Raw genomic sequence first — 14839 nt, forward strand, 5'->3', positions numbered from 1 at the left:
TTGACTGGCCACCCCCTGTACTCAGAAATTGGTTTATAATTTGCTCTAGCCATTAACCTATTTTTCTGTTTGTTTCTTTAGGAATGGTTCTTAGTAAATTCTTGCTTGCACAGTATAGGCCTAACTTTGGAAGACACTTCCTATGTTTTAGAGATGATCAAAAAGGCCCTGAGGGGGTGCTGGACCAGTGGCATAGTGGTTAAGTTCACGTGCCCTACTTCAGTGGCCTGGGATTCATGGGTTCAGATCTTGGGCACAGACCTACACACTGCTCATCAAGCCATGCTGTGGTGGTGTCCCACAAACAAACTAGAGGAAGATTGGCACAGATGTTAGCTCAGGGACAATCTTCCTCAAGCAAAAGAAAAAGAAAAAGGAAGATTAACAACAGTTGTTAGCTCTAGGCCAATTTTCCTCACACACACACACCCCCCCCAAAGATCCAGAGGGAACTAAATTAATGCGAGACACTGTGAGATGTTCCTCTGTACCATCTTTGTCGTGGAGACTGGGTCCTATTGAAATCCTATAAGCACAAACCCCCAGAAAATCAACTTCATCCCCGTTGGATGTGACCATCTGAGAAATGCCACAGGGTACATGAACCATGCCATAGAAAAACATCACAACTGGGATGACCCAAACCTTGGCTGGCTGCATATTCTAGAAACTGACCTCTCTGAATGGACAACTGAACCCCTGACAGACCACAAGTTGCTGTTCTGAGGTCAGTCTCCTAAGATAAATAACGAATGACTCCTGGATTCTTACCTTACTTGTTGGACTATTAACCAGCACTACTCAGGTACAGCAGATTTTACCTGAGGGTCGAGGCACTAACCTCGATTGGTTTATGGGCCCCTTCTCCTGTATTCCCCAGGGATCAAGGTCCATCATGGAAATTTGGGCTGTTTATTTTGCTAATACATGTGGTCATCTACGTAATTATAAAATGTGCCAAAGCCATTGATCAGAGTACTGAACTAGTAGTCACGTACACCATACTCACTCTACCCACTTGGTACCCAAAAATATTTTTAAACAAAAGTAGAACAGTTTCGTTCCCCTGACCCTGATCTTTGCCCCTTTACAGCAGGTAGTGGCTAGAGTGGTTGTCACCCCCATTCCCCAAGATTGAGGGAAAATCATAAGACAGTGGGGATTGAAACCAAGGAAGAAAGAGTTAAAAATCTTCCCTGGGCTAGAAGAGTAAAAAACATTTGAGATAAGCTTTGCTAACTGCCGCCGTGCATACTCAACATAATAAATGGTTGTTTCAAACTTACCAGGTGTTTCTGTCCCTGTTTAGTATGTGAGTGAGCTGTTTTTCCCAGGAAGTCAAGGTTCAGATGTCAAGATACAACCTCACAAAGCCAAACATAGGGCAAGGATAAAAACTAACCAGAAAAATCCAGACAGTCAAGGAAAAAGAGAGTTAAGACCAAACACAGCCTGAAGATGCCAGCCAGCAAGGCCACAATGCTCTCTCTTCCCGACCTAAAACTTCAGCACACACTCCCCTCCCCTCAAAGCCCAAGAGAAAAATCCTTGTCTTTGTCCCTTCAATAAGGTGGATTTGAGTTTTACCTCCCGCTTCTCGCCTGGCAGCCTTGCGATAATAAAACTCTTTCCTTGCCACAAGCCTGACATTTTGGTTAATTGACCCTTCTGTGTAGTGGGAAATGGACCTGAGTTTGGGTTCTGTGATAGTTGTAGGCTTAAAGGTGAGAGATAATACGTTAGAATATATTGTAGAAGAAAAACTTGATAATTATGCATCAGAGCAATGCTTAAAATTAAACAAAAAGCACAGAGAATAAAGGGAGGAATTGATAAGTTGGACTTTTTTAGAATTAAGAAATTCTGTACTTAGTAGAAAAAGCAGCAAAAAGTCTCAGAATATTGGGAGAATATTGATAATGTATAATTAATAAAAGGCTATTATCCCAAGATAAGTAAATTTCAAACACTTAGAAACTGAGGTTACTTAAATCAATGAATAAAAAGTAAGATAACTGTTCAGGGACTTCAGAAAATTGCCAGAAATATACAACTCATCAAATCTGACAAGACAAAAAATGTAAAATGTGACTATTTCTATATCCATTTTAATATTGAATATGTTATTTAAAGTCTCTCTAAGAAAGGCCCAAATAATTTCACTGTTGTTGTCTTCCAATCTTTTTGTGAATAAATAACACCAACGGTACAAAATCTTATAGAGATCAGGAAAAGAAACAATTCATATGAATGTGTTTTCCAAGTCCAGAGGAGTGGGCTTGATGCTCAAAGCTGGCAATGATGTCACAGGACAGGAAAACTGCAGACTAATCTCTCTAATGAATGTCTGTGCCAAGAGAGGCTCCAAACACTGGGAGACTAAACGTCCCACTTCTACATAATCCCTAGGTCAGAAAGGAGACTTCAGAGCTGATGGCAGCCCCCGATCTGAGTCCTGAGACATCAATACACACACAGAGCTGACACTCACGTTGGAGGGAGGAGCATGGTGCATTCCAAGTGGATGGGCAGGTCTCACAGTCCCGCTGCTGTGGTTCCTGAGAGGTGACAATGCAGCTGGAAGTGTGGGACACAGAAACCCCACTACATCTCCATGCCTGGAACGGAGGGACACTCTGTTTGGAGTCGAAATACCCTGTTGGAATGATTTGTCAGGAAATATGAGGCATTCCCTTCTTAATGAATATTTACGGTGTTTTGTTTTTGCTGTTATAAAATTACCTAAACATAAATTATGAAAATGTTAAACTTCAGCAAAGTAGAGAGTGCAAGATAAATACAAAAAATCAATCGTATTTCTATACACTAATGATAAACAATCCAACAATGAAATTAAGAAAACATTTCCATTTATAATAGTATCAAAAAGAATAAAATACTTAGGAGTAAATTAGCCAAAGAAGTGCAAACCTTACTCTCTGAAAACTAAAAGTTATTTCTGGAAAAAGTTTTAAAACACCTGAGAAATTATAAACGTCCCGTGTTCACGAAGCCGAGACTTAACATTGTCAAGATGCCAACATTCTCTTACTCGATCACATATTCCATGCGATCCCTACTAAAATCGCAGCTGGATTCTTTGCAGAATTTGACAAGCTGACCCTAATATCCATGTGGAAATTCAAGGACTCAGAATAGCCCAAACAATGTTGAAAAAGAAGAAGTTCTAATGTGGTGAAATCAAGGCTGGAAGGAAACTGCATTTCAGGCCTTTGTATGAGACTTCCCTGGTAGGCTTCAATAGCACTGTGGGGGGCGAGTTGTTTCTCAGCTTCCCAAAGAGCTGGAAGCAAGACTGTTTGTGAGTTGTCTCCCTTTGAGGGATGGAGGCAGGGCTTTGTGCCTGCCACCTCTACAGCAATGTAGGACACGGCAGAGCAGAAGTTTTAATTCAGAGAGATCAGGGCTGGAAAGAATCTGCGTTTCTCAGTTCTTTGTATGAGAGGTTCCCGGTAGGCTGTAAGAGCACTGTGGAGAGCGAGTTGTTTCTTAGCTTCCCAAAGAGCTGGAAGCAAGACGGTTTGTGGCTTGTCTCCCTTTGAGGGACTGACTCAGTGCTTTGTGCCTTCCACCTCTAGAGCAATGTAGGACATGGCTTAGAGCAGAATTTCTAAGGCGGCGAGATCAGGGCTGGAAAGGGATGATCCCGGCCCTTTTCATGCCGTGATGCTTCAAATCACATTGCCACCATGCCGGCCGGAGCTAATTCCTGACAACGGTCCTGGGAGCAAAGCTCCAGAAGGGCCCCAGGAGCACCTGGGAGGCTGCACTCCTTCCCTTTATCACACGGCTCACCCCAGCGCACACACCTAATGGGGTGAAGTGCCGGAGAAAGGCGTTTCCCAGGGGGCAACGAGAAGATGCTCGGAGTATCTTCTGCCGTAAAGCTGATGCAGGGAGCAAGGCGCTGAGGTACTTAAAACTCAGAGAGCCTGTTTCTTTATTACCTGGCCACTCTGGGTTCATTAATATTGTATGGACCCCATTAGTCCGTATTTTTACTGATATTTGAGGAAATGTGCTGTTTCCTGTTGCTTCTGCTGGCCCTCAGCACGAACTTACTTCACCTAAGTTGGCCCAGTTTGATGCCTGTTCTTTGTAATCGCTTCTGTGAAAGCTTCATCCTGATGTGACCTGGGGCTGGCCCACCTTGGCCCTCCCAGCCCACAGCCTGAGCCCAGGTGGTGGAGCTCTTGCCAGCCTGGCTCGCAGGTGGAGCGGCTGTGCGATAAGAACTGAGCCGGGCTCCAGTTATCAGAGAGGCCCCCGCGGAGCAGGGGCTGGAAGTGAGGCTCTTTCGCTTATTCCTGGAAGAGCTCAGGGTCCCTGAAGCATGAGGGATGTTCCAGACCCAGTGTCTCAGCATCACAGGCTGGATCTTCTTCCTGGGGCTCAGAGCCCTTACCAAGAGTGTTCTACGGAGAGCTCAGCCTCAAGGCACGATGGAAACACAAGACAAACTGTAGTCAAGATGGGTGCCAGCAGGCCACGCGCGGAGACGAGCGTTGAGCCAGGAGGGGCTGGAGGCGTCTTAGGAAGACCCCTTCTCTCTCGGTCCACCCCTGCTCTTCGGGGGTGGCCCTCCCTTGGTTTGTACCAGAGCCTGGCAGACACCCCCTTCAGTCCTCAGTCCTGGGGTGTTTACCCTCAGGGTTCCTGGCACAGATTTGTGTTCTCTCACCCCACACGGCTCCACATCCTAGCAAAATCTTGATGGGGTCCAGCTGTGGCATGCCTGATCCCTCCCCAGCCTGGTCTTCGGTCCTAAGACCCATGAGATGCCGAATATGTCACCCCTCCTGTTGGAGGCCTCGCTCTCCTTTCCCTGCCTCTGTGGGGACTCGGCGGGCCCAGGACTCGGCAGCTGCTCCACGCGGAAATCTGGCTGTGTCCTCAGTGCCCCACGTGCCCGACTGATCACTTCAGCTTCGGGTGGCTGCTCAAAGCTGCACTGGTTTTCCTTCTCTCAGCAGAAGTCTCTTCCCAGATCGAGCCTGGTCCTTATTTCTCATGCAGAATCTACAAATGTCCCCAGAGGAAATCACGCTGTCATCTTAAGGCCGACAGCTCAGAAGAGTTCTCCTCTGTCTGGAAGTTTCGTTCAGTGAGTTCTCTCCTTCCTCTTCTCTCTGTGGCTTTGTCAGTGGGAGGTCTGATTATTTGGCTTTTTCCCACATGGAAACATGAGCCTTGCCCGCTGAGAGCTACTGCCTCCTGCCTAAGGGTCCCAGAATGTTCTCTAAGCTCCTGAAAACCCTGCTAACCTCCGTCGGGCAGAAGCAGGCCCAGTGTGCAACGGGAAGTCATTTGTGGGGCCCGGTTACCACATTTAAACTTCCCTGTGAATCCTCCGCTGTCCTGACTGAGGTCAGAGTCTCGGGGGCTACGATGGGCTCCGCCTCGAGGCTTTCCTCGGAGGCACCACAGAAGAGCTGCCCTTGGTGTTGGACGAGTGGCCCCTGAAGTGTGGCAGCAGGAGACCCCATTTCCTGTTGCCTCATCTAACGAGGGAAGAGCTTCATCCCGGACTTACCACCGGGTTCATGTTGAGCCCAAACTGTCACGGAGGCAAAGTCCTTGGAAAACCAGGGGCACACTTATATTTTCCTTCTCCTGCCCCCATGTAGAAGGAACCCCCCCTAAAGCAACCCCTGGGGTCTTGGCCCACCCCAGACTCCCCAGGGTGGGGGAGTGAGTTGGGTGACTTGGGGTGACAGCCACTGCCCTGCGTGTCACCTGGGCAGAGAGGACTGTTAAAGTTCCTGATACTGAATTCCAGAGTGAGGTGGCCATCCTGGGCGTGCGCTCCGCTATGCAGACGCGGGTTCCCGCTGCGGCTGAGGGGCGGGAAGCGCTCCTCAGACCACCTGCCCTCACACTGCGTCATGTCCTTCAACCGACTGGTCACAAAGAAGATACCAGCGGTCTAGGTGTCTGGCTCTGCCTCTGCACGTGGACTGGTTCTGCAGTAGAAAGACGGAAGCGCTTGATCATCAGCCCTTTCAAACCACAGCACCGAGAGGAGACTGATGGGGGCAGAGGACACTCCCGGAGAGAGACTGAGAGACGACTTCACGACAGTGCTCGTGAGAGGGGGGAGCGACGACGTGGACACGTGGGGAAGCGGTGGGATCTGCTGCCAGTGGGGTATTAATATGAAAAGTTATGGATCCCCTGTGAGGAGGGCATCCCCTTTTTCTGGCTTGAGAATAAGGGAGAATCACTGAGCCATGACTGAAAGTGGGACACTGGACAGGAGTCATTTGTCAGTGAGAGATTTAATCATTTCTTTTTGAATACATGTGTATGACGTTAGAAGCCCTTGATATACAAATATGGGATTTCCCAAAGTCAGTAGAATAGGCATATTAAGAGAATATGGAGGGGCCAGCCCAGTGGCATAGCAGGTAAGTTCGTGTGCTGTGCTTTGGCGGCCGGGGGTTTGCCGGTTCAGATCCTGGGCGCAGACCTACACGCCGCTCATCAAGCCTTGCTGGGGTGGCACCCCACACAGAGAACTAGAATGACTTACAACCAGGGTACATAACTATGTACTGAGGCTTTGAGGAGAAAAAAAAAGAGAGCAGAAGATTGGCAAGAGATGTTAGCTCAGGGCCAATCTTCCAAAAAAGAAAAAAAGCTAATAAAAAAAAGAATATGGAGAGATCTGGAATAAATTAAATGTGATTATTTTAAAATATTGGTGGCATATAAGTATTCTATCACCAGAGTGTACAGAATGAGAAGAAGTGAAGATGGTTAGTTAAGATAATAGTAGCTCCTATAACAAGTAACCCCAGAGTTCATGATGCTCCCCAACAACAGACATTTATTTTACGATCATGCAAGAGCCCCAGGTGGGTGAACAGACACCTGGGCTATCCCTTCCCTGTGCAGCCTCTCAGTGACCTGGGATGACAGGGCACTCCGGGCTACAGAGGAAGCCTCTGCAAGAGTTTGCACTTGTGTGTATATATCATATATATATATCGTCGTCGTCATCATCATCATCATCATCATACCTATATCATCACTTTTTCCTCTCCAGGAAAAAAACCCCAGTTCTGTCGTCATTTCAACTAGATCTAGGTCCTGGATTCCTGGGTACCTAAACGGGATGGACCTTCTTCCATTAGGTCCAGATACAGATTCTCACCTGGAAATCCATAAACTAATATAAAAAAATTAAGTTGTCCAACCCTTCCACACTCCAACTTCTGAGGCAGCAGCAGTGTGACTGCAGTGGCATCTCCCCTGCGGACAGGGGACTGACGCAGACAGACGGCCATCACGGAACCACGTCAGTCATGACATCCCGGGGGAGCCAGTGAAGGCTCCTGCAGGGGATGGAAGAGCCTTAAATGGACTCTGATTTCGTGATTGGGAAACAACTCCTGCGTCCGCTCCCCCACACACGCCCCGCGATCCTGGGTCCACCCGTGGGGAGGCCCTTCCAACAATCACCCAATGATCATAACCCACAGTTATGGCAGAGCTGCACCGTGTGCCAGGGCACAAGCTCCACTCAGGCTCACAGGTCTTCACCGCGTCCTTCCTGCCTCTCCTTTGAGGGGCTGAAGTTTCCTTTAAGCCTCAAAAAGCCAAAGGTTTTTTTTTTTTTAATCCATGCTCATGGTTTGTCCAGAAATTCTGCAAAATTTTATTGTGCTTTGTGTCTATTTATTTCATGTCTGTTCAGTATGGCAGGAACCACACCAAAGTTATTTCCTAGTAAGAGATAGAACTTTCCTTTGCTTCCTTGTCCTCATGTCTCTCTCTCTCTTTCTCTCTCATTTTTTCTTCACTCCTTCTCTTCTCTTCTGGGACTACCGATATTTACATGTTCAACTGTTTCATAATGTTCCACAATTCCCTAAGACTTTGTTTATTTTTTCATTCATTTTTGTCTTTAGTTTGTGCAGGTTTTATGATCCTGTTTTCAAGTTCTCTGATCGTTTACCCCATGGTCCCCATTCTGCTGTTAAATCCATCCAATAACGTTTAACTTCAGACACGTATTTTCAAATCGGACTCTCAGGTGCTGCTTTTCTGTAATTACCATTGTTCTGTTGAGACTTTCTGTGTTCACTCTTCGTGCCCATCTTCCCTTTAAGATGTTGAATATATTTGTAATGGCTGTTTCATGGCCCTCGTCTGCTCATCAATATCTGTGTCATCGCATGTTCTCTTTCTATTGAACTTTTTCTCTCTGGGCTGTTGCACAGATTTGTCTGCCTTTCCTATGTCCAGTAATTTTTTATTTTATCCTGAATATAACTGATGTGATGTTGTTTACATTTTATTTTATTCCTTTTCAAAGTGCTGTATGGACTTCCACTTTCAGTTCCTACATATAGAGAGTGTGGAGGTTGTCATTCTTGTCCTTACAACAAGAAAAAGCTGGACAAACTGAAAATCAATGACTTTTCTTGGACCTGTCAGAATGCTGAAGCCACAGAGCAAACTGTCACCCCAAAGGCTGGAGAGACAGGAAAATCCAGGCACAGCTGAGATCTGCTTACCTGGAAGAGAAGCTGCTGACATCATGCTGATGGGAGCACTCCACTGGCAATTGGGGTGGTTTTCCAGAGGCTGAGTGTGGGCTGGCTGGGAGGGAGAAAGTCCTGGGAGACACAGTCTGAGGGGCCCTCATACTTTTCTGGGCTTTACCTCCAGGAACCCCACCAGGCTCTTGCAGAAGATCTGAGAAAGACCCCCACGTGGGTCAGAAAGGGGAAAGGGAAGAGTAATCCTTGCGAAATACACCCAGCGCCTTCCCCATAACCAAGGCCCACTCTCCAGGGAAGACCTTACCAGACCTCCTGGGGAACGGCATCTCTCCCACTCCAGCCACTCCAGCCTTTGAGTCTCACCCAAGGGGGAAGCTAAGAAACACTGTGAGGGTCACAGCCCAGGGACACAGGCCCACGAGTGACTGAGATTTAACCAGTCTTGCAGAAAGCGGCCCCCTCCCCCAGGCAGTAGCACCACACACGGGGCCTCCAGTTCAACAACAGTGCAGTGGAGCTGACAGCCGTGACGTACACTCTCCCTGAGGAGCAGTACCTAGGGAAGCCCAACGTCAACAGGTGAGACAGAAACAAGGACTCAGAGAAATTTGAAACCTCTGTCACCTACAGCTACAGCAGACACTAAACAGCCAAACTCATAGCCAGAAGAGCATGAAATCTCATCTGATGGTCTATTCATCTCAGTTCTTGTTATCCAACAGATGACTGCTTTCAACAGAAAATTACAAGACATGCTCAAAGGCAAGAGAAACTATCTATGGAGACAATGTAAGCATCACAACCAGACTCAGATATGCTCTTCTTCTGGAATTATCAGACAGGAAAATAAAATAACTGTTACTTAGATGTTAAGGACACTAATAGAAAATTAGACAAGGAAACACGTATGAAGAACAGACATGAAATGTAAGCAGAGATGGAAACTCTAAGAAAGAATCCAATGGAAATGCTAGAACCTAAAAACGCTGTGACAGAAATGAAGAATGCCTTCCATGGGCTCGTCACTGGACTGGAAAGGGCAGGGAGAGAGTCAGTAAGCTTGAGGACAGGTCACTAGAAAGTTCCCACACTGAAATGCAAAGAGAAAAAGGAATGAACAAAATAGTCAGAAAAGTATTCAGAAAGGAAAATCCCAGAATATTCAAGAACGTGGGCTACTTTCCAAAGGTGTAACAGGGAGACCAGAGAGTAAAGGGTGCTGTGTCCTGTCCCGGCAGCAGGTCGCGTTTACTCTGTCCAGGCATTTTCAGGCTCTGGGGCCCAGGTCTAGAGTGCCTCCTGCTGCAGCAGCCTGTTTGCGTGATGCGAGGTGTTTCTGATGTCACAGCTGGGGGGCTGACGTGTTTCTAAGGACAGCTCTGCCTGCTCAGCACGTCAGCGTCTTCCAGCCTTAAAGGCAGAAGCCACTGTGGTTGTGAAGCTCACTGTGCGTGTCGTTCTTCTCTAGAGAAACAGACCTTTGAAGTCTGGTGCAAAGGCCTGAAAATGGCCTTTTCGTAAATATCACCCAACTTGTAATTATTTATAGTTAGTCCAACACCCACTGCCTTATCTTGATTAGAACCCCAAACTGATGACGGAGGGTGTGCTTGTCCACGTACCACAGGCGTGTTGCGTCCCCATTCCCCAGCTCCCACACTGAGAACACGGCGGACGGTGGAATGAGAACAGCCCAGGGACCCTGATCTTATTCTGCTTCACGCTCACAACGGTGTCTGCACAACCACGCAACTGCCACACCAAAAATGATTAGTGAAGGAGTTTAATAGTTTTGTGGTTCTTTTTTCCACCAGTTGCACTGTAGTAAGGAAGGAAGTTCAAGCTATTGTATTAAAATCACTTGAAGTAGCTTCTGTCTTCATGGTTATGTCACCAAATGGATGCCGTCAGAGTCATTGTTTTATTTACTTTAATTTTTAGAGGTTGCTATTGTTTTAATTTTTAAATATGATAATGCAAATATATCATGGTTCCAAAGGAAAATGGTGTGTGAGTGAGTGTGTGTGTGTGAGTGAGTGTGTGTGTGTGAGTGAGTGTGTGTGTGCGTGTACAGAGACAGAGAGACAGACACAGAAACCGAGACAGAGACAGAGTGTTTGTACCTTTCTGTTATCCTTTTCATGAGCATCAATTATCCCCATGTTAAATCCATCTTTTATGCTTTGTGTCTATCACCTATGATGTTTAGTATCTATGTTACTACGCATTTTTCTTTTTCCCTATATTCTTAAAAATCCTCAAACCTCTATGTCATAGAACTGAACGAACTCTCTTCCATTTTTATTCTACCATTGAATTTATTTTCTTAAATTATACTATACTATTACTCATTTTCCTCATTTGTGTCCTTAAATTTGCTAAAGAAACCTAGAAATTGACCAAGTGTCTCTGTATTTCCTTTACGTTTCTGAGTTCTGGAGCAGCACAGCAGTCTCCACCCTCACAGCATTTTCCAGCATCATCTGGAGTCGTCTCATCTTTTGTTTCTTGTAATTTAAAAACTCTTTCTGGCCTCCGTTCCCTCATGGGTTAGTCCAGCTTCCTCGCTCTCAGGAAACCTTTCCTGAAATCTAGTTGGCAAGTGGCCCACACCAACACCTCGGGAAGCTGTGGAGAGAGATGTGCTGGAGCCCAGGATGCTGACGTGACCCGGACTCTGCTCTCCGGAACCCGCGCGGAGGGCACAGTGCGCCTCCTCCTGATCCCGTCTCTAGTCAGAGAAAGTCTCCACGAGTTCAGTGCAGGGATCTTCCGACCCTGCCCGTTAGTGCACCGCCCACTGTCCACTTGTCATATTTCACATCTTCATTCACTGAAACCCCCACCATGCATGGTTATTCTTTTTATCTTAGATAGCCAACAATTTTCGGAGAGATTTAAATGTATATTTATATTAATTTATACACATGCAGATATACAGTCCTGCTTTCACTGAGGATGAGAAAGACACAGAACGTGTCACTCCCACCTGAGCACTACAACAGAGCTGGGTAATCACCAAAATTGTAGCTTTGTTGCACACCAGCGAGCACGGCACACCTGGACCAGCCCCGGAGACAAGCTGTGTTTCTACAGCAAAGCGGGGCAGCCACGGAAGTGGGGGAAGAGAAAGCCCCTGGAAACTAACAACTTCTAAAGGCAGACAGGCTGGTGGGACTGGTTAGCGTCCCTGGGCTCTGGAGACAGATCCAACAGAACAGAAGATACTCACAACACAATGCCCACTGAAGGGCTGTGTGCAGCACATAAGGAATCCTGACAATCAGTAAGAACAGCAGACAGGCCACCACGAAGGAGGGGAAAGCTGAATAGACTTGATACCAGAGAGAAGAGCCAAGTGGCCAGTAAGCGGATAAGAGGGACTGAACTCCCATCATCATCAGCGTGATGCAGACTGAAGCCAGACTGTGCCGCCCATGCGCTGGCAGGACGTGGTTCACTGGAGCATCCAGACGGCAGCACGTGATGCTGAGAACGCGGAGCGACTGGCTGTCTCCTGCATGGCTGCTGGGGAGGCGGGCAGGGGGAGAGACAGGCACCACCACTCTGGAGAACATTTTTGCGTTATCTACTAAAGCTGAACACTGGCGTCCCCAGTGAACCAATATAATTGTGCGAAATTCAGAAAAGTCCCTTTTATAAACCATTTGCGGTAGTAGCACGATAATCATCAAAAGGACATATCATAAAGAACTGATACAAAACACAGCATATTTTTGATCTTTACACTTGTATTTCTGCAAAATAAATCAATACTCTCTTCTTGCTCCAATTTCTCCCTCTCTCGCTGTCTTTTTCCTGTTTAAATAGATTATTAAACAGGAAATCTTATTAAAAAAATCTGTACAAGACTCAGTGTCTCAGGAATTGGTAGTTAATTGAGGAACAAAGTATAATGGTCCACAGGGACCACCAAAAACTGTTGAAGAATCGTAGAAATAAAAGCCTATAATTCTGCTGACCTGCCTCACAGATGTGTCGACTCTGAGCCAGCATCGAACCCAAAGAAAACATGAACACCTTGTGGAAATGGGGCACATGTTCAAGATATTGCTAACGTATCACGAGAGGCCCCCAAAGAAAAAAACACTGGCGAGTGTGCTGTTTCCTTTGGTGGCGCCGTCTCCGCCTCCTGCACAGCTGGGATGGGGGAGGGGGCCTGCGGAACTTCTGACTTTACGGAGCCCCTGGGGTAAGAAGCTTTTCTAGGAAACCCCCAAATGTTGAATCTGAGGACGTCTGTGTCTAACCGAGTCAGTCCTCCTGAATCAGAGGCTGGTATCATTCACGCCTCTCTGGGCATCAATTCCCTTATTCTGGAAACCAACGGAGGTTACATCTGTGCTCCAGAGATCTCTGCGTGAGGTTGTGTGTGACAAATACCCCCAGCGTACAGGACAGGGAGTCAGTTTACATGGAGTCTCTTGGAGTTTTTGTCTGTTTTTGTGTTTTGTACAGTGAAGGCCTCAGGTCTGGGAGGGAGCAGTTTGGGACTTTATTCCTTCTCTACCATAAATAAGGACTCAGAATATCTGGGATGAAAATCAAGAGAAACAACGGAGGTAGGTGACAAACTCCTCACTTCTTGTCCCACCGTCAGCCCCACAAGGGGAGGTCACTTCACCTCTGCGGGAGGCTGGAGGTCCTCTCTGGGAGAAGATGGTTTCACCTTCAGCTGCTCCGAGCCTCACACCACGTTGCTCCCGAGGCCACTGGTGCTGGTCCTCACTACCTATGGAAGCACGAGACCCAGGGTGGGATCGGAGAGACTCCCTTGGGTCTCACTCCACCCCTTTGTCACAGGGCTCAATTTCTGCTGAGATGACTCAGGAGGAAGCACTGAAGAGAGGATTTTCCCAAGAGGTGAACTCGAGACTCAGTCTTTTCTCATGTAATCCCATCTGCCCGAGTGCTGGTGTTCTGAGACCTCAGAAGGCCCCTTCTGGTTTCATGAATAGTGTGTAAGATGCATTAGTCCATGTTCCTGCCAATATTGTTGAAAATGTATTTGCTTAGTGTTGATTTTAATGAGCCTTGGTATTAAATTGCATTTAATATGGGATAATTAAATTAAATTCCATTTAACAATAATATTTAAAATAATATTATAAATTATATACAAATAATATTTATAAATAATATTAAAATCCATTTAGTAATTAAATTCCATTTAATAGGACCTGGAACATGTTCTAGACCATAGATACTCATCTCTCTCTGGTTGGCTGGGGCACCTGCTGGAGGTCAAGCTGGTTTGGTTGTGAGTATTGAGACATTAGATTAAGAGACAAGAGGAGGGGAGCAGAGGCTTGAGTGGAGGAAGCATAGGCATTGGTTGCAAACTGAGTTAGGATGCGGATGGGGCAGCATCCAGAGGGCGTGCACCAAGCTCCTAGAGGGCACAGCCGAGGGCCAGAGAGCACCTCGTCTTCTGCTGGGGGTGAGGCCTCTGTGCTTCTGGGAAGAGACCAAGGGTCCCTGAGGGATGAGGGGTTGGCCCAGCTCCAGTGTCCCAGCCACACAACTGGATTTTCTCCCTGGCTGCTCAGAGCTCTTACTAAAGAGTGTTCTTGGAAACAGGCCCTAAATATTGTATGTCCGCTGTGGTGAGGTTGCCTTAAAGTGTTTCTGAGAAAGGCAAGGCGCATCATTACCCGTAAGTGAAGAGTCCCACGGCCTGGGAATAAGTGAGGTCTGGTGTGGGTAATTGGCTTGTCTTCTGAGGATGCTTGGGTAGAGGTAGCATTGACATGATGTGGCTAAGGACAGCTTGGCTTCTGGGAGGACAAAGGCGTAGATGCCACAGAGCAAAGGAGTGGCCTGACAGCATGGTCGCTTGCTCTGGACTCGTCTTCCAGTTCACCAGTCTCACATTCTTATTTTTCTGACCTCCTGTTAAACCCATTCAGTGAGTTCTTCATTACACGTTGCATTTTTCCATTCAAGAATGTGCAGTGAGCTTTTTAGATTCTTATTTACTAAGAGCAAACGTCTCCGTCCTTTCATGTATTTTGTGCATTTTCCCTCTGTTTTCTTTAATCTGAGTCACAGCTAATGTTCTTGCCCAATAACTCCAATTTCTGGATCATCTGTCGTTCTGCTTCTATTTTCTGTTGTTTCTCTTTATAATCTTATAATATGTAAGAAACATGTTTCATTATCTCTTCACATGTAATTTTTTAATTAAAAAGTGGACAGTGTGTGTGAAAAATACTGTAGGTTCTTTGGGTGACATCCTTCCCCACCAGAGATGATTAAGATTTCTGTTGGGCAGGTAAGTAAGGCTT

The sequence above is a fragment of the Equus caballus genome, chromosome 12 (genome assembly GCF_041296265.1).
Source record: "Equus caballus isolate H_3958 breed thoroughbred chromosome 12, TB-T2T, whole genome shotgun sequence".
NCBI lineage: Eukaryota > Metazoa > Chordata > Mammalia > Perissodactyla > Equidae > Equus > Equus caballus.